The following is a 20,830-nucleotide window of genomic DNA, read 5'->3' as shown; positions in this document are numbered from 1 at the left end:
AAAATAAAAAATAGAGCAGAGCAAAATGTGACTGTTACCAGCAAGAGAAACCAAGTAATCTTGTAGATACGATACGTTTTGCGTTCTTAAGGACCAGGCTGTTATGTACCTTAAAGGGGTTGTCCCGCGCCGAAACGGGTTTTTTTTTTTTTTTTGCATAGGCCCCCCCGTTCAGCGCAGGACAAACCCAAGGGATGTGTTGAAATTTTAAAAAAAAAATTTTACTTACCCGAATCCCCTGTCTGCAACTTCTTCCTTCTTTTCCTCCAAGATGGCCACCGGGATCTTCACCCACGATGCACCGCTGGTCTTCTCCCATGGTGCACCATGGGCTCTGTGCGGTCCATTGCCGATTCCAGCCTCCTGATTGGCTCGAATCGGCACACGTGACGGGGCGGAGCTACGCGATGACGTGTAGAAGGGGGCGGAGCCAGAACTCCGCTCGTGCCCGGACCGACCAGAAGGGAGAAGATCCTTCTGCGCAAGTGCGTCTAATCGGGCGATTAGACGCTGAAATTAGACGGCACCATGGAGACGGGGATGCCAGCGCAGGGAAGGTGAGTATATAACTTCTGTATGGCACATATTTAATGCACGATGTATATTACAAAGTGCATGTATATGGCTATACAGAAGTGTATAACCCCACTTGCTTTCGCGGGACAACCCCTTTAAGGACCAGACACTTTTTAGGGATTTTACCCATATGGTGGTTTTACTGCCCTATTCTTTTTCTTTTAGCTACCAAAATTATTTTTGCTTTTTTTTTTCTCGTGACATATGAGGCTATTTTTTAAATATCTTTTCCATTGACTTTTTCTTCCGTTTTTAGTTTTGTTGAGGGTAAAAAGCTAAAAAACAGATTTTTTTTTTAGATTCATAGTTATTTTTTTAACTCGTATATTTACGCTAAAATAAAGTATGGGAACGGGTTCCTCATTTTGTTTTGGACATTTTGATATATAATATGTATGGATGCGATCAATTTACACTTAAAAGAATGCTACAACAGAAATACAAACATTTTTAAATAGATGTTGACAGGGGAGTGAAGGTTTTACGGTTCCTAAATTATTGTTGGGGGGGGGGGGGGGGGGGGTCACCGGGCCAGAAGTGTTATCCGTGCTATAGATGTCTCATATTTCCCATGTACACATAAATCCTCATTAATAATTCAACCCCCTATTGAGAGTATCAAACGTTGTTATAAATTTATATTCCCAAATCCTTCTATGGCTTTGTGACTTGATACTGCTCTACTGTATCATAACTGTCATACCGTCTATATTGTGTCTGTGGATAGAAAAGTGCTCAGCCACAGGTAATTCTGTCTTCCTCATTTACTACACAGGATCAGGTACACAAAATCACACGTGGAACATGTGAATGTCCTTGGGATCTTATAATCCTGCTGTGTGTTGGGGATTTGTATCCTGTCCACGGTCAGTACATGTGAGCAAGTCTTACAGCTCCTTACATTACAGGGTATTATAAAGTCCCTCAGACTTGGAGGTTGCCTGTAACACAGAAGGGGAAGGTCCTGGAATATGGTTTTCAGACGGTCATCCTTGTGTAGGGTATAATGGAGTTTCTTTGCCGTTTTCCTTAGTACCTCCAGCTGCAGATTGTAGGTCTCTACTAGAGGTATACAATCATTTTCTTCCTTCTCTGTGTATTGGAGTTGTTAATTTCTGGGTATCCTGGTGGCTCTGGTGATTTGGTAATTAATTGAGGTGGGATGGTAGCACTGATTTAAAATGTACTTTTAAGATGATACATAAGTTTCTCTCTGTCTGTTGGGTTTGATCAGATACAGTTTTATCTGATGGCCTGGCTGTAAACGATCGGCTTTTTGATGTGTTTAGGGTGGAAGCTGTCCCATCTGAGGTACGTGAGCTAATCAATCAGTTTCCAATATAGGGATGTCGGTATTAAGTTGTTTGAAATTTTTATGATGGTGTCCAAAAAGTTGATTTCGGTATATGAGTAGCTTAATGTTAGGTTTATGGTGGGGTGGAATGCATTAAATCTCTCATGGAATTTTATAAGTTGTTGCTTGGTGTTGGTCCAGATGATTATGATGTCATCAATGTAGCAGAAGTAGGCCAGTGGTTTGCTGGAGCAGGAGGCCAGAAAGTCATTCTCCAGTTTTGCCATGAAAAGGTTGCATATTGCGGTGCCATTTTACTGCCCATGGTGGTTCTGGTGAGCTGCAGTAATATCTCTATGCCAAAGGAGAAATAGTTGTGTGAGGATGAATCTTGTGTGTTGTAACACAGGTTCAGAGGCAACCCCATTAGCAGCAAGGTGTGCTTGGTAGGCAGGCAATCAGTCCATCTTCATGTAGGGTGTTGGAATTTAAGGATTCCACATCCATGAGGGCCAGGATGGTGCAATTAGGGAGGGAACCTATGGTTGAAAACCAAAACTTCCAAAACTATGCAAAGCTGGCAACTCAGGGAAGCCAATTATCTCAGGTGTGGGAACTCTCACTGAAGGAATCTCAGGATGGCTAGAAGGTAACCTCAAACCACTGGTGAGAAACACAACTAGCTACTTGCAAGACACCACAGACCTGCTAAAGAAACTATCAACTGTAGAGAGAGGGAGAGGGCGGGAGACAAGCAGCATGGAGAGGGGGAGGAGAGAAGCAGCATAGAAGAAGAGAGAGAAGCAGCATAGAGGGCAGGAGAGATAAACAGCATGGAGAGAGGGGGAGAGATAAGCAGCATGGAAAGGGGGAGGGAAGCGGCATGGAGAGGGGGAGGAGAGAATCGGCATAGAAGAAGAGAGAGAAGCAGCATAGAGGGCGGGAGAGATAAACGGCATGGAGAGAGGGGGAGAGATAAGTAGCATGGAAAGGGGGAGGGAAGCGGCATGGAAAGGGGGAAGAGATAAGCAGCATGGAGAGAGTGGGAGAGAGATAAGTAGCATGGAGAGAGGGGGAGAGAAGCAGTATTGAAGGGTGAGAGATAAGCAGAATGTAGAGTGGAGAGAGAAGCAGAATGGAGCATGGGAGAGATAATCGGCAGAGGGGAGAGAGAAGCAGCATGGAGATGGGGAGCAAAGGGGCATGGATAGGGAGGAGAGATAAGCAGAATGGAGTAGGCGAGAGATAAGCAGCATGGAAGGAGGGGAGTGAAGTGGCATAGAAGAAAAGCAGCATTGAGAGGAGAAAGTGGAATGCAGAGGGGGAGGGGGAGAGAGAAGCAGCATGGAGAGAGGGGGAAAGAGTGAAGCATCATGGACAGAGGAGAGAGAAGCAGTATGTACAGGGGAGGAGAGAGAAGCAGCATGGACAGTGGGATAAATAATGTGAAATGAAGGGATGAGAGATAAGCAGTATGGAGCCACTGCCTTGCTCATGGCATTCTGTCCGCTGCCGCTGCTCCGCTTATCGGACTGTGACCATTGCCGTGCTGATCCTCTGCTCCCCGACACCATTGCTCTGCTAATAGTGTTGCCGCCGCCGCCGCTGCTGCATTCATCCTGTGGCCGCTGGCGCAGCTTTGCTCATCTGACAGTGCCTGCCGACGCTGCTCCACTCAGCCAATGCTGTTGATCCTGTCACTCATCAGGCCAGCTTTGCTGCAAAAGCGTCCGCCACTGTGACTGTTTTCTCCCCAGTGGCACACATACCACGGCAGTGCTGGTCAGTGCTAGGGGAACAGGGACACAGACTCCAGGGTTGGGCATGACAGATCAGTCCTGGGGGAACAAGGACACTGACTCTGGGGCTGCAGGTGACAGTGCAGAAGCCAGAGCACACACAGCAGCAGAGACCCCACATTATTAGAGTCTCCGCAGCTTGCAATTGACTGCCAATCGGAAGCTAGGGGCTTGTCTGTGGGGCGTTAACTCCTGCTAACCCAGCTCAGCCTCTAGCTTCCGGTGGTGTCAAGATACAATAATACCGGAGCCTGGGACCTCCACAAGTGTGCAGCTTAACACAGCCCAGGGGGAGATATCTGCAGGGACACACACAGCACAGCAGGGGGAGGCAGAGATAATAATTCAGCAGGCATTGCAGAGGCCTTCCCCCTGTAGCTAAAAGCACCAGGAGCCAGCTTAACCCCTCACACTCCAGAGCACTTCCATCCCCGCAGCTTCAGCAGTGGTCTCCCTCAACCCCTAACTCCTATCCCGTACACAGCTCAGCAAAGGGACACACAACTAGCCCCTCACTGTATGGAGTGGAAGATGAGTGGGATAGGAAAGAGAGAGATACAACAAATAGGCCATCATCTAGTAGAAGCAGAGGAGGTACAAGATTAGATATATACATATCAATGATCACTATACTATATTCAGCGAGAATGCTAACCAAAGCTCGAATATGCTAACACACCTGAATGACATTGAAAATCTCCACAGGCGCAATAACATCTATATCAGACATCTACCTGAGTATTTCTACCTGTGTCCAGGGGAAGGTAGGCCAGAGAAAACACCATTAATACCCTTTCATTAATTGACAGGGTCTACCTACCATAACACATCAGAACAGGTAAGAATCAATGGGCATCTGTCACCCCCCTTACCGATCAGGAATGGAACAAGACAGGGGTGCCCCTTATCACTTTATCTATATATATATTAGTAATGGCTTACTTGACCAATGCCCTCAGGCATAATGCTTCGGTCAAAGGAGAAACAATAGGGAAACAGGAGCATAAGCTATCCTTTTTTGCAGATGATCTTTTAATATATGTCCCAAATCCTAGAATAGGATGACTTATGATGTAGTATCTCCGGACGCATGTGCCATGGTTAATTGCATCTGCTGCATCATGGGACCTTTTTATTGATCACGTGACTGATGCAAAGCATTATGGGCACATTGATCATGTGACTCATGCAAAGCATTATGGGCACACGCCCATGCTCACTAGACAAGTGGGGACGTGCTGTTGGAGGAGCCACACATTGAGACAATCCCAGACCAGGTGAAGCTAATCATAGAAGTTGATGTCAATTCTGGACCTGCATCTCTGATTTGTTGATGTTTATGGGTAATTTGTATAAAATGTGCAGGTGTATGTCTTGCCTTTATGCTTGAAAATGACTCCTTTGCAGTCGAAACGTCGCATGTAAACTATGGAGGGGTAAAGGAACGTTTTATTTGCACCATCTATGCTGTCACCGCTACCTATTTTCTGTGGATGAAGTGGACCCTGGGATTGGATCCTTTGGTGACTGGGCATCATAAACCTGTTCTACCATATTATGGTGAGGAAGCTGCGCTGCTGACAAACTTCTGTTTATTGTTCCTAAATCCTAGAATAGGCCTTTCTGTGATTTTACAGGAATTGCTTCATAAAGCATACAGCTATTTTAAAGTAAACACACAAAAGTCAGAATTAGTAAATATATCTATTCCCCCAGATTAACCTAACACCTCCAAGACTTATTCCGCTTTCAGTGGAAGAGCTCCTCCCAAAAATATTTGCGAATTAAGACTTCAGCAACCCCTAAATTATAAACCCCTTATACAGACTTTAGAGTCAGAACTCAAAGGATGGCAAAAACTTCTGCCCTCCTGGTTTGGAAGAATTAATGCACTCCAAATGCATAGTCGGACCAAAATCATATATTTTTCAGTAAGCTATGGGTGAAGATGGAACAAGATCTAAATATTTTTCAGATACAAGGGGCTTTCTGGATTCCTCAGGAACTCGATTGGGACAGAATGGGATCTTCAATTCTATTAACAGTATTACTTAACACGGGGAGCCGAATTCTAAGACAGTGCCATGTGATTTCACAACCCTGGTCTTTCACTCCATTAATGGGTAATCCACAGTTACTAACTTCTCTACCACAATATTACCTTTCATTCCACCCAAAAATGATTTCCCTCCAGGTGCGAGATGTCATGGGCCAAGAGGTGTGAGATTCTTATTGAAGCTAAGGTTGACTCTAATCTACCAACTGGATCTTGGTCCAATATTTTCAACTACGTAGTTATATCAACACCTTAACCCCAAGATCATATTTAACATTAGATCTTACCCCTTTTTAGAAGCTATGTATCGCCCCTGTTGCACCCTGTTCAAGACTCACCATCTCTAGATGGTTAGCAAACGGAATTGTACACTAAGAGGAGATACTCTATCTATACATCTATTTAAGAACCCAATAGTCCATCCCTGTACATGACTCGCGGTCCACATCGTCAAAGCTGCTGCTTCTTTTATTTCTTCTTTTTCTGCTTCTCTACTCTACATCTTCCTTATTCCTAGGTACCCTGCAATATCACCTTCCCCCTCTACCCCACAACACTTTTTTTACATTTCTTTTTAAACTTAGTGCATGCAACCAAGCAACAGGAGAATATCACCATAGGCTGAGCCCTATCCGATTATCAAAACCAGGGCCTCAGGTATATTCATACTTGAGAGGGATATTCGGAGAGGTGACATATGTCACCAACAAAATCACCAATTTACATGAAAATTTGAGTTAATTGTTATTAAGCAAAAGACAATAGGACAAGTTAACCCTTTCCAATCCAATTTGCATCCTGATTTTCCAGAGGGGCTTAAGGTCTTTCTGCCGTTTTACAATGGCGCTATCTGCTGGCTAAAGCCAGTACTGCATGAGGTGACACGTTGGATAGGCTCCAACAGCAGAGAGGCTGGAAATATACAGTAAGAGAACCCCACCGGGCGTCTTCCAACATCGAAGCTGTATAGCCTTAAATCATAATGTCTTCAGAGGTCAGACAGAGGATTGGAAAGGGTTAAACAATTTATATCCTCACAACTTATATGTTAAATCTTTGATATTTTATTGGTTTCGCAGTAGCAGGGGGAACACCTGGATAATTCTTTATTTCGTCACAGTGAGGGTTCTCAGGTAACTCTAAAACGTAACTTTTAATTACAGTCTTATATAAAAAGGATTCTGTTTAACCAAAGTCCTAACTTACAGACACACAAACAAAAAATGTTAAAATGTCTAACCCCTAGCAACTTCTGGGGAAAGAACAGCCAATGAGCCACCCTTGAAAAGGTGTATAGATACACAGTATCGGGAAATCAGGAATTCCCGGCACTTCTCAAGTTTAATATCGTATACAACTTGAGACAGATTATTCAAGTTTGGCTCAATGGGACTAGCTAGATTGTTCCCATCATAGTGAACAGATAGTACAGCTATTCAATGAGGATAAATGCTGTCGATTTCATCAACAGGCCGTGGTTGTGGCTCTTGGCTGGAATGAGATACACTTTTTACGGCTAGTCGAAGAAGACAAATTTAAAGCTGACAATCGTCAATCGTTATGGCTCAACATGGCGTTCATATAAGCCAATGTATGGCCACAGAGTGCAGTGCATCAACTGCTGAAAAAATGCTTAACTGGGTTCGACGCGTTTCCGCTACGATAAACGCAGCCTCATCAGGAACCATCAATTATGGATCAATAAGTCAGCTATAAAGAGATCGGTAAGTCCCGATAACGAGACTCGCCCCTCTTTAAATAGAAGGAAAGTGGACTGTTCTACCAATTAATGAGAAAAAATAAGTCCACTTCCTGACAGAAAATAAAACTGCAGGATTGAAGATTGAGAGGTAAGTCCCAAGGTGGGGAGATACCCTGCATTCACTCAGAGGAGATAGACGATCCTATCACTAGGTTAGAAAAGATAAGCCCAGTTTCCCCCAGAAAAGATTTTTCAGGAACAAAATAATAAAATGGCAGCAACCAGCCTCAGTTTTATTTGATATTTTATTGCATTCATGTTTCGTCTATTAACCATAAAGTTTCCATAACAATCTTTTGAATACAAAACATTTTTCACATTCTCAACGTGAAAATGGATTCTCTCTTCTGTGAATTCACAGATGAGTAAGAGTCGGTTTCTGCTTAAAATATTTTCCACAATCAGAACATGAATATGGCTTGTCCTCTGTGTGAACTGTCTGATGTACAGCAAGATGTGATTTCTGCTTAAAACACTTTCCATATTCCTAAAATGAATTAGGATTCTCCTCTAATGAATATGGCTTCTCTGCTGTGTGAATTCTCTGATGTAACACAAGATTTGATTTTCGGGTAAAAAACTTCCCACATTCAGAACATGAATATGACTTCTCCCCTGTGTGAATTCTCTGATGTAACACAAGAGTTGATTTTTGGTTAAAACATTTCTCACATTCAGAACATGAATATGGCTTCTCCCCTGTGTGAATTCTCTGATGTAACACAAGATGTGATTTTTGGTTAAAACACTTTCCACATTCAGAACATGAATATGGCTTCTCCCCTGTGTGAATTCTCTGATATTTACCAAGATTTGATTTTTGGTTGAAACATTTCCCACATTCAGAACATGAATATGGCTTCTCCCCTGTGTGAATTCTCTGATGTTTACCAAGATATGATTTTTGGTTGAAACATTTCCCACATTCAGAACATGAATTTTGCTTCTCCTCTGTGTGAATTCTCTGATGTTTAGTGAAATTTGGTTTCTGTGTAAAACATTCATGACATGAATAAGGCTTCCTCCCTGTTTGATGTAACACGAGATGTGCTTTTCGGTTAAAATGTTTCCCACATTCAGAACATGAATATGACTTCTCCCCTGTGTGAACTCTTTGATGTTTGACATCTGTTCTGTAATTTCTTTTTTGTTTAACATTCTGTAATGAATCAGAAGATGGAACCTGTTTAGAAGGATCAGGGGATAGATCTTTGCTATGAAGTACTGAGGATATATTTGTGATAATAGGAGGCTCTTCATATGTATCTTGTATGATACCAGGATCTTCCGATTTCAAATCTTTTGATATCAGATGTCCCTTGGAGCTCCTGGGTTTTTCATCTGCCAAGAATAAAATGGATTTTAATATTTATGAATATAACAATATCAGGGTCGGGCAGAAAACTATATGGCATAGCTCAAAGAGATGACTTCCCGAACAGATATGTCTGATACTTGAGTGATTTAGGTCTCCCTGAATAGGAAACGTCATCCCCTCACTCTGAATGCCTTGGTTGGGGACAGCCATACACACAGAAGATTTAGTATAGGCGGACTTGGAGTATAGTGGCCAGGGACACCAGGATGGGCGCGGTTTGTAGGACAGCAAGGATTTTTTATTATCCAAGGTCCGAGGCCTGGAGCGACAAAAGAAACAAAACTGAAGCCTTTTCTTCTGTACAGAACCACACATGGCTGGCTTTGTTTTGTGGTAAATGAGAACTCTTACCAACAGTAGCTTCAGAAATAATATTGGCTAGTCAAGAATGGGTGATGAAAATCAGTGCCACCTGGGATAAAGACAAAGGAGAAGCAGTCCTCCAGCATCCCCATGGGCTGTAGCCACATGAGACATCGGTTCCCTCCAGCGGGACCACCGCAGCGGTTTTCCAAGCTGTAAGGAGGCCTGCAAAAGAGGAGAAAATTGAACTGTCTCCCATAGGGAAGTCTTCATACCACCCAGAAATATACCACACCAAGGAGCTTCTGCTAGGGGGCTCGGTATAGGTAGAGAGGTCTCGGTGGGTGGGGGGATGGGGGGTTGGAAGTGAAGAAAGATGGTTGTAGTGCCGGTGGTAAGAAGAAAGTGGAAGAAAGGGAGGACAGAATACTCACCTCAGTGGAGTGAATACTCAACTAACCACCATAGACAGTAGAGCTCTGAGACTCTAAGCTAATACTGATTAGCTGGTTTGTGCATGAGGTGTGGAGCTGGTAGGAAGAGGAAACACTTTTTTTTGCTTAGTGTCCACCTCTTAGTGGCAGTAGCTATACCCATGGTCTTCAGCTGTGTCTCCTAATGCAATGGTCGAGAAATAAGTTTTTTTTAATTAGAATTATAAAAATCTAAAGTAAAATTTAAAAAATCTACAAATTGGTATCACTACATCCATAAATGTCTACTGTGAGGTACTGAGGGGCGTGATAGTGGATGGTCACTACGTCGCCCCTAGGTTTCGTTATTATGTCTAATGGGGCTGGAGGAAGTCCATGTCCTGCTGTTTGAGACATGAAAATCCAGGAGTGCAATGTAATCTCCAGACAGTAGTTGCTGGAGGTCTTTTCTTTAAAAGTCTTTGGGATTTTTGGTATGGATGTCAGGTTGGTAGGGGGGCCATCCATTCCACTTACTCTACTCCAGGTTATGTGCAAGGTCAATCAGCACAGGTGCTGAGGCTGAGCCAGGATGAGGTGTATATAAGTAGCAGTGTGCACTGACACAGGAGAGACTGGATGGCTGCTGGACCCAGGCAGCCTGAGATACCTGCTGGAGGTAAAAGCCCTGCTGTGTGGTGCACCTGCTGAACGTGACCTGTACAGGCAGGGACTGCCTATTATCCTATTGCTGTCCTGTTGTTTTCTTGCCTGAAGCTAAGGCTGGATTTGTTTTGATTTTCTGGACTGAAATAAACGCAGGTCACGCCTGCACTGGGACTTTAAATACTTGTCTCCGTCTCTGACTGCCGCAAACCCGCACTCTACCGAGCTGTCTTCCCACACTACTTAGGTCTCCGTCAGAAAAGAAACAATAGGCAGTGGATGAATTGCATTATTTTTGGTCAATGCAAGAAAAAAATTGAATGAAAAGCTAACAAAAAGTTATATGTTCCCCAAAACGGGACCAATGCAAACTACACGTCAACCAATAATAAATAAATAAATAAAAGCGAGCCGTCATACAGTTAGAAGGACATTTTTTTCTATTTGATTTTTAAGCATTACTACATATAAAGAGCTGTATGAATTTAGTATCCCTGTACTCGGACTGACCCTCAGAATAAAGACATCATTTTTACTGCACCATGAAAACCACAGAAATGACCCCCCACCCCAAAGTGGTGCAGCTTTGGTCCTTTTCCCACTTTTTTAAAAGCAACGCAAGTTCATGTTCCTTATGGGGTCTAAAAAAAAATAGTAAGAATAGGTTTTTAAAATTTTACTAATTACTAAAATAAATAAAAAGTAATAAAAGTTTAAAAAAACCCTTTTGTCACATTTATAATAAAATAATCTAAATAATATAACAAAAATACATATTTGGTATTGCTGCGTCCGTAAAAGGCCGACCTTTCAATGTATTGCATTATCTACCTTGTACAACGAACGTCATCAGAAAAAATAAATAGAATTTCTCTTCTTCGGTCGCCCCGTCTCCAAGAAAAAATGTAACAAAAAGCAATCAATAAGTCGTATGTATTCTAAAATGTTACTAACAGCAACTCCAGGACGTCTCGCACAAAATGAGCTTTGCACAATAATGTTGACGGAAAAATACAAATGTTATGGCAGTCAGAAGATGGGAAGAGAAAATAATATACAAAAATTAAATATCTTAGAAAAAAAAAAGTACTACAAAAAAACCGATATAAGTTGGCATTATAGTAATCATTCTACGCCGTAGAAACAAGACGCGCTCAAGGATGACGGAATTTCATTTTTTTCCACCATTTCCCTCCACTTACAATTTTTAAAACGTTTTCAGTACATTATATGATATATTAAATAATACCACTGAAAAATATGACTCATCCTGCAAACAGCAAGCCCTCAGACATACACGTCAGGGATAATAACAGAGTTATGAGTTTTCCAAACGGGGAATGAAAAAACAAGAATGGAAAAAAAAGGGCTGCGTACTTAAGGGGTTAATATGGATTTTTAAAAAGCTGCTATCTGGAGTCTCCATGTGCCGGACTGAAAGTTTTACTCTTCATGTGATTTAAATGTTCCCTTAATTCTTTGAGTAGCGAATAATGAAAACAATATTGTCTTTGTCTGAATAAGGGAATATACAGCTGAAACCCCGACAACACAGACTCTTCTCTACATGTAGTCTCACCTGGGGGGTCATCTGTAGGGATCCCCTCCTTACACGGCTGATCCCCCCTCACATCTGTCTCTGTAGCATCAATAGGGATCGGATCTTCCTCCAGTTTCACCAGCTGTGAAATAAATACTGTCAAAGTCATCACACAGTTGGAGAAGTCGTGTGGAAGGTTTTATATGGCCAGAAAAGGTCATTAATTAGTATGAGGAGTCGGAATTACATGACAGCAGTAGTGCCAATTTGAGAATGCGGCAGCATTCACGGGTGCAGAGAAAGTAGCAAACTTTTATACTCTCATGGTAAAAACTGCAGCGACGTTTCGATCCCCAATAGGATCTTTTTCAAGCTTGACAGAACCAGAAAATAGTGATAAAATGCAGAGATCTAATGTCTGCGGTCGGCTGTAATCCTGCCATCTCCAGCTTTCTCATTACAAAAGTATCAATCCTATAATAAGACTGAACACAAGACCTTCCCAGCCGTCCTACAGATCAGAGGGGAGATTTCATGAGACCTTCTCTCCATCTACCTGACCATCCTGTGGAAGAAGAGGACGGAGACATCTCTCCGCTGCTGTTCTCTTACTGGATCTACCTGCAGAAAACACAGACAGCCACTGAATTCATTCTCTACATACAAATAATAAAGGCTGTGTGGATTTAGTCCTTTCTATTACTTGGGGATGGGGGGGACTGGTGGTCCTCCATCATGACATCCTTGTACAGATCCTTGTGTCCTTCTAAATACTCCCACTCCTCCATGGAGAAATAGACAGTGACGTCCTGACACCTTATAGGAACCTGACAACACAATGATACCGTCATCAACCAGACACATTATACCACCATAGCGTTACTGTATAATGTCCCAGCATTCCCAGCAGCATCACCTCTCCAGTCAGCAGCTCAATCATCTTGTTGGTGAGTTCTAGGATCTTCTGCTTATTGATCTTCTCTAGTATCAGGGGGCGAGGTGGAGGCCCTGTGATTGGGCTCAGGGGACTTCTCCATTCCCCAGACACTGGGGCCTGACAGCCATCACTAGAAGTCTTCACCCCCATGTAATCCTGTTTATGGGGAGACACATCCATAAATATCCCTGCAGACATTCCCAGAGTCCATAATGGCCAACAATTATTAATATTCTCCTCACATCTTTGTTCATCATCTCCGTTGTTCTACTCAGTCACAGGAGCAGAAGAACAAAATGATCAGAGTTTTGGTTCTGTTTGAGGACAGACAATAATTATCCCCAACTACCTCCAATTGCCTTATAGTAGATCTGTTGGGTTTCCATCGTTCTACCAGAACAACCGGCTCTATTATTTTCCCAGCATTTATGATGAATCGGCAGTAAATCCTCTGCCGTAGATGTGACCAGAGACTGACAGAGATAAGAATGATGGAACGTGACGTCATCCCCAGAATCTCTCACCTCTCCTGTAAGCTGGAAGAGTATCTCTAGGGTGAGGTTGAATATACTCTCCGCCCTCTTGTCCCGTTTCCTCTCCATCCTTGTCAGGTCAATCAGGAATATTATCTGATATAGAAGATATTAGCCGAGGATTCTGAACGGAGAGAAGACGAGACAATGTAAGCCACCCCAAATCTCTGGATTATAGGGAATTCAAAGACGGCTATAAATAAGGGTGTATTCACACGGGCGATTTTCAGTACGATTTCTGTGTGTTGCGAGATGAACAGAAATCACACATGAAAAGAGCCATTATTTTACATGAGTGATTTTTCTCTAAGAGCTTGAGATAGAGAGATCGCAGCTAATTTTGGCTCGGTATCGCTCACTATTTTCTATGGAACTGAAAACAAAGTTGCCGCACACTGGCGTGCTGTGTGATGTTTATGGTTCAATATACAGTATATTTTATTGAAAATACATTAAAATTACAGAATACTTCCAAATCGAATTGAGGAAATCCCTACAATCGGGGAGGGGTGTATATAGACTCAAAAGGGCACCTTTGGATGCCTGATAGTTCTCGTCGTCCTCCACTTGAAAATCTACAAATCTCCTCTCTGGGAAATCCCAGATCAGATTCAGACAATGAGTGACGTAGGGTTTGTTAGCAAATTATAACTAGGTAATGAACACTTATATACTTATGCGTATACATATATCTCAGGTACGTGGGGACGAGGAAAATGGATCCACCCAAGTCCCAAGACATACATCCTATCAGTACTGCTTCATCGCTTAGCGCACAGGGAGAAGAAAAGAAAAAAAAACAACAAAAGAGAAATAAGATGAGAGAGAGATAAAAAGATTTAAAACACTAGAGATGAAGAAAGGAGCTAGAGGGAAAGAGTAGGGCTTATCAGCCCGGCGGCGGCGACCCGAGTGTGAGCTCCATCTAAGGTAGTGTCTCAGATTAATTGTATTTGGGGCGGTATTGCACCATTAACCAACGAGTCAAATTTAGCAGAGGAACGAAAATTTATCGAAGTCGCCCATGTAGCGTAGTGGCTTGCGAAGGTAGTGTCATCTCTATCTCTTAGTTCTTCAATATACCTAATGTCGTCCATGGCCTTTACCCACATTATACGTGTAGAACTCGTCGTAGTGTTCCACAACTGTGATATCACCTGTCTCACCGCTAGAAGAACTAACCTAAGTAGCCCCTTCTTGATCGCTGACATAGGGCCTGGAATGGCGGAGAGGAGGGCAATCTCTGGGAAAAAAAGAGACCTCCGCAGCAGTAAGGGTGTTATATAGTGTGTTTACCTCGTTCCACAGAGGGGACACCGGAGGGCAGGACCACCAGTTGTGCAGCATTGATCCTAGGCTATTCAGGCACCTCCAGCAGTTGCTACCAACATTGGGGTACATCTTGGCTAAGCGCGACAGAGTGTGGTACCACCTAGATAGGACTTTGTAGTTCAGTTCATGGTGTCTGCCTAATATGGACATCTTATGAGTCATGATAAACGATCTGGACCAGTCGCTTTCTTCAAGGTGCTGTTTCAGCGCCCTCTTCCAACTTCTCTTAAATCTCACCCCACCGTCTAGCGCATCCCCGGCTACTCATATGCCATAGACCACGGAAATCTCCCCTTTCTTTTCAGGGGACGCAGCGCACATCTCCTTAAAAGGGGTGGACTGCCATGTGACCTCCGAGACCTGATCTTGTGAGCAGATGAAGTGGCTTAACTGTAGATATTGGAACCACGCACCAGCCAATGCCCCCTCTCCTAAAAGTGGTTCTAGTGGTTTAATACCACCCGTTGTAGTGACATGCCTAATTCTGGGGACAGGGATCCCTATCCTGCCCAGAAGGGGTAGGCCTTGTGCACCCAGCGGGAAATCCGGGTTACCGACCAGAGGTGTCCAGGGGCCGGATACCGAAATTAAGCCTACTTTTACCGCAAAGCCATCCCATTGCTTCAAGATAGTCTCCAGAAACGGAGAAACCACCATCCCCCGACGTCCAAGGCCCCCTCTTATCCAAAACACGCCTTGCGCTTTAAAAGGGTCTGAGTTCTGCTCAAGTTCTACCCATCGCTCCGATGATCTTCTGAGCATTAAGTCCAGTATGCACTTACTCAGTGCCGCTCTATGGTATTTAGCAAGGCCCGAGAGCCCCACCCCTCCCATCTCTTTTTTTTGCGTTAAGGTTTTGCAGCTCAGCCTGGGTCTTGTTACATTCCATACAAATTTCACTACGGCTCTTCTAAGGCATGTGAAAAAGCTTTTTGGTGCTTGGATCAGTAGGGTCTGGAACTTGGGAAGGGCGTTCATTTTTATCGCGTTAATCCTGCCAAACCACAACAAGGTCAGGGATAGCCACTTCTCCAGGTCCCTCTCCAGCGAGGAGCAGAGGGGCCTGTGATTAAGACTGAACAAGTCATCCAACTTGGCAGAAATATGGATACCCAGATATTTGATATGGTCCTCTTTCCATTTCAAAGGGAATCGATATTTTAGGTGGGCGACTTTTGAGGGGGAGGAGGGTTATATTTAGGATTTCTGATTTGTTTATGTTTATTTTAAAGTTGCTAAATTGGCTATATCTTTTGAATTCCTGTAATATGGCTGGGAGACTAGTTTGGGGGCTAGTCAGGTAAACAAGTAGGTCATCCGTGAACGACGCTAGCTTGTCCTCTGAGTCTGGAGTTGAGAAGCCTTTTATGTCTGGGTTCTGTCTGGGTTCTGTCTTATAGCGTTTGTGAGGGACTCCATGACTAAAACGTATAGGGTGGGTGACAGGGGGCAACCCTGTCTCGTGCCGTTGTCAATGTCTATCGAGGATGAAAGGCTACCGTTGACTCGTATCCGTGCGGTGGGACCATTATACACCGCCAAGATCCAACTCCGTAACCTAGGTCCCAGACCCACTTTTTGGAGGGTGGCTTCTAAGAAGCCCCAATCCACTCGTTGAAACGCCTTTTCTGCATCCACCGAAAGAAGGCATAGGGAAGTTCCCTCCCGCTGGGCCCTTCCAATCAGAGACAGGGTCTGTATGATATTGACACGCGCCTCATGGCCCGAGACAAACCCTACCTGATCTCCATGAATAAGCCCTGGCACGAGGGGTTGCAATCGGGAGGCAATGATTTTTGCAAAGATTTTAGTGTCCACATTTAATAGGGAAACTGGACGGTAACTTCCACACTGCAGCGGGTCTTTACCAAGCTTTGGGATCACCGTTATAATTGCCTGCAGTGCCTGGGGTGGGAATGGGCAAGACCCGGAAATAGAACTGAAGGAGCGACAAAGTAAAGGAGTCAATAGGTCCCCACAACTCTTAAATAATCTAGGGGTAAAGCCGTCCGGTCCTGGGCTTTTACCGATTTTCAGTTTCTGAATTCCGTCAAGGATCTCCCGCTCCGAAATATCAACCTCGAGTGCCTCCGACTCCCCGCCAGAGACAGGGCCTGGGCCGTGGACATCCAAGTAGGACGCCATACCTGAGTCCCCAGACCCATCGTGACCTATTTTGTCCCTGTGAATATTGTAGAGCTCTCCATAATATTAATGGAAACAATCCACTATCTCCGCACTGGCATGAACTTTCTCCCCTCCTGAGGAATTTAGTGCAAATATGTATCAGTGAGATTCTCTCGGGTTAAGTGGCCTAGCCAGGCGCTACAATTGTTTCCGCACTCGTAATATCCTCCTCTCATTTTATCTCTAGCGCATAGTGTGGCCTGGTCCATGATCGCTAGAATCTGCTGGCGCAATAGAGAAATTTCAGCACTTAGGGTTGGAGCGGCTTTTGATTTGTTGGATTGCTCCGCTGAGTGTAATTTTGCCAGCAGGTCCCGAAATCTACCAGCTTTTTCCTTCTTAAAGGGGTTGTCTCGAGGAAGCAGTGAATTCTTTTTTTTGCCCAGTCCCCCTAATTAAGCATACATTACTAAGCCCCCCTGTAAATGACTTTTCTAGCTGGTTTCTACTTACAGTTCCAGCGTTTCAGCAACTTATAAAAATTCTCCCAAGATGGCCGCCGGCTCTTTTCCCGTCGCTTGCTGTAGCACGACGTGCGCGCTCCCGAGACGCTACCAGCTGTGTCTCCCTGACAACTAGACGCCCCGCAGCCACCGACCGGACCCCTGGATTGAACACGGCCGACCAGTCACCCACCGCCAGGCAGCAGGTAACCGGCGCAGCCCCCCCCCATCGCAGCGACAGCCCCCCATCGCAGCGGCAGCCCCCCCATCGCAGCGGCAGCCCCCCCCATCGCAGCGACAGCCGCCCCGGCGCAGCCCGCCCCCGGCGCAGCGGCAGCCCCCCTGGCCCATCACTTACCTGGGCGGCAGGGCGGCGGGACAGCTGGGCGGCTTCTTGGGACAGCTGGGCGGCTCTGCACCTTCCTCTAACAGAGGATGGTACAGAATGGCCGCTCCAGCGCGCTCCCGAGCAGTGACAGCTCGTCTGCGCATGCGCAGAAGAGCTGTAGCGGAGAGCACACTGAAGCGGCTCGTGCTGAAAGGAGAAGAACGGACTGCGCAAGCGCGTCTAAAAAAGCAAGCTGCCAGCGAATTTAGACGGAACCATGGAGACGAGGACGCTAGCAACGGAGCAGGTAAGTGGAATAACTTCTGTATGGCTCATATTTAATGCACGATGTATATTACAAAGTGCATTAATATGGCCATACGGAAGTGTATAACCCCACTTGATTTCGCGAGACAACCCCTTTAAGCCTAGCTCCATGTGATATGAAAACTCCTCTCCGAACACATTTCAGGGCCTCCCATTTCATAGGTGGGGCCATTTCATCCATCCTGTGAATTTCTGCAAAGTTTTCAAAAGTTTGGCGTATCTCATTCAAGCAACAGGAGTCTCCCAAGAGGCTATCGTTCAGACGCCAGTTGCGTTGCCTGAACCCTGTTTCCCCCCTCGTTAATGCTCCATAGACCGGTGTGTGGCCCGACCAAACAAATCTACCAATCGAGCTTTTAGGCGCCAAGTCTAGAAGGCCATGCGAAACTGTGATGTTTATATGAGGCATTGTGAATGTTTTACTATTTTTATTTGAACAACATGTATATTCACACAGGTGAAAATCTGATGTGCAGGTCGGTGAGTTCAGTATCGGTCTGAGTTTACTGGATCAGTTTTGCACGCTCCGATGTAAGTACAGCCTAAGGGTACATGCGTACAGATGCTTAAAAAAGTTGCACCCGAGATCCTCAGCACTTGGCCATCCCACCCATGTGCATCCGATGTGCGGGACACCACACAGTGACTGGTACTGTTCTCAGCTGAGATTCCGACAAGAATGGGACATGCTGCTATTCATTTTCTTACTTGGACTATCCATCTGAATAAACAAACAAGTCTACGTGAATTCACCCCAATCAGATGAAAGGGCGCTTTTGTTACCCGATTTTCGCATTGATTTTTCGATCTAAAATTGGATGATAAAATGTCGGTGTGCGTGTACCCTAAGGGTGATAAACGCAAGAACTCGGTAAATAATGGGATTTTTACCGCAGGGTTTGATTTATGTCCCCAGAGGGAACTTGAACTGGTGATGCTATGATCGCTCTGATAATACACTGCTATACTTCTGTACTGCAGTGCATCATAGCTTATCCTAACGATCACAGACCCGGACGCCATTGACTGGCATCCATATGCCATGGCAACCCACTGGCTCTCCACATCTACATGGTTCTCCCATAGGGGGCTTTCAAATGCCGCGATCAACATGGATTGTGTCATGTAAGGGGTTAACTGCTGGCATTGATGTTCTCACCGATCCCTGCTGCTGCAGCGGGAAGCCAGCTGGGTGAGAACATCACCCAGCGTGTACATATAACCCCCGGAGCAGGAAGGGGTTAACCAGGGGATTTATGACGCTATGAAGATACAACATGTTATCTGCCGTTTCTTCCCCAGTGATTTGTAGGAGTCCGGCCGCTGAAGAAGGATCGGGCGGCCAAAACGTGTCCAGCGCTTCCCGCTAAATGCTACAAACAGCACATCCAGCCGGGAGCTGCGAGCCGAGAAGTTCTGGGGGATTTACTGGTTTCAGATGGAAGATTCTGGAGCGACGAGACGGCGGCTGCACCTCCCAAACCCCAGAGCATCAGTGAGCCGGCGGCCGCGAGGAACGGGGTAAGACTCCTCCGGAGCGCCGGCAGAAGCTGCTGTCCGTCTGCAGCCGCTCAGCAGAAGGGGCTCCCAGGACTAAAGACCTCATGGGGGATTCTGGGGCCGCAGGAGGCAGAAAAAGGGGCATTTTGTGGGGATTTGGGGAAAGCGCTCGTTCTATCAGTTGTGTCACTTATTTATATTCTTCTGGGGGGATTTTGTACGGATTGTAGAAAGCGAATTTGTAGTGGAGGCCGAATAATCCTGATTGTAGCTGGAGATGTTCTCTGCCTTCCGGAGGCTTCTATTCCCAGCCATGTTACAGGCCTGCCAATAGGGGGCGCTGCAGAGGCCTTGTACCATCTCCTATGTACATCCCAGACTCCCCAGAGGAGCGTTACATGGCTGCTAATCTCTTGCACCTCCCCTGTGTCTCCACAAGGGGAAGCTGTGACCCCCACATACCTCCACCTGCAGCCGGACAGGAGCCGTGGGGTTGTTCTGTGCTTACAGGACTTGTGATGATGTCACCGTCATGTGATCAGTGTGTGGGAGGAGACAAGGGGTCACATGACCAGGTCTCTCCGCTCAGTGGATGCAGGACTCTGCTGTGTGAGGATGTATTCAGAGAGTGGATGGAGCCGAGCCGAGCGTGTAATATACATGTGGGGCGCTATATATATTTGTATTGTACAGGTGGGGGGCTATATATATATATGTAATGTTCATGGGGGGTGCTATATATATATATATGTAATGTACATGGGGGTGCTATATATATATATATATATATATATATATATGTACCATGTATATGTTGCAGCTTGTTGTCCTCGGTGAGGTGTGCCTTGTGAATGTGACATGATAAGCAGCCTTTATATCTTCTCACTGGGGTTATTTTTGCCTTGCTTTTCCTATGGATACCATTGGGGCATTATCTAACCGCTGAAGGAGTCTAAGCCACACTTGCCAGATCGGTAATAGGCGGGAGTTCGTTGATTTCAGAGCATCCTCCAAGTTGTACTACACATCGCACCCTATCTCCTCGGCTGATGAGTCTCAGAGTGTGGGGGATGTTATCTCTAGGCTGCAGGGAGACCCTCAGGTCCGGGCCTTTTCATTGCCACCCACTTCTGAGGCTTTATCATCCGTGAAAAATTTTCTTGCTGCCTTGGGCTTGATCCTGATGACCCGATAGGAGATCTCTGGCTGAGAGTAAAACTTACTACAGGGTAAGTCATCCATTGAGGATTTTTGCCCTGAATATAGTCAGTGGCCAAACGAGACTCAATGGAATGACCCAGCGCTACGGAGCCAATTTTTGCATTATGTGATTAGGTTAAAGTTCTGCTGGTTTCATATCCCACCCCTAGAAGTCTGGATGAAGCTATGTCACTAGCCATATGGATTGGTCGACAAGTAAGAGAGCGGACTGGTGAACTATTTTTGGCCACATCCG

The 20,830-nt window shown here is 45.0% G+C and overlaps 1 pseudogene; it reads right to left on the bottom strand.

Annotated features, from left to right (window-relative positions):
• The window catches only part of LOC136626714 (zinc finger protein 850-like), a 74,802-nt pseudogene extending 54,896 nt beyond the window's left edge, over positions 1-19,906 (bottom strand).
• Positions 19,907-20,830: the final 924 nt, after the last annotated feature.

The sequence above is a fragment of the Eleutherodactylus coqui genome, chromosome 4 (genome assembly GCF_035609145.1).
Source record: "Eleutherodactylus coqui strain aEleCoq1 chromosome 4, aEleCoq1.hap1, whole genome shotgun sequence".
Classification (NCBI taxonomy): Eukaryota; Metazoa; Chordata; class Amphibia; order Anura; family Eleutherodactylidae; genus Eleutherodactylus; species Eleutherodactylus coqui.
Note: the sequence above shows the minus strand (reverse complement) of the source record. Positions and strands in the feature narration are given on the sequence as shown.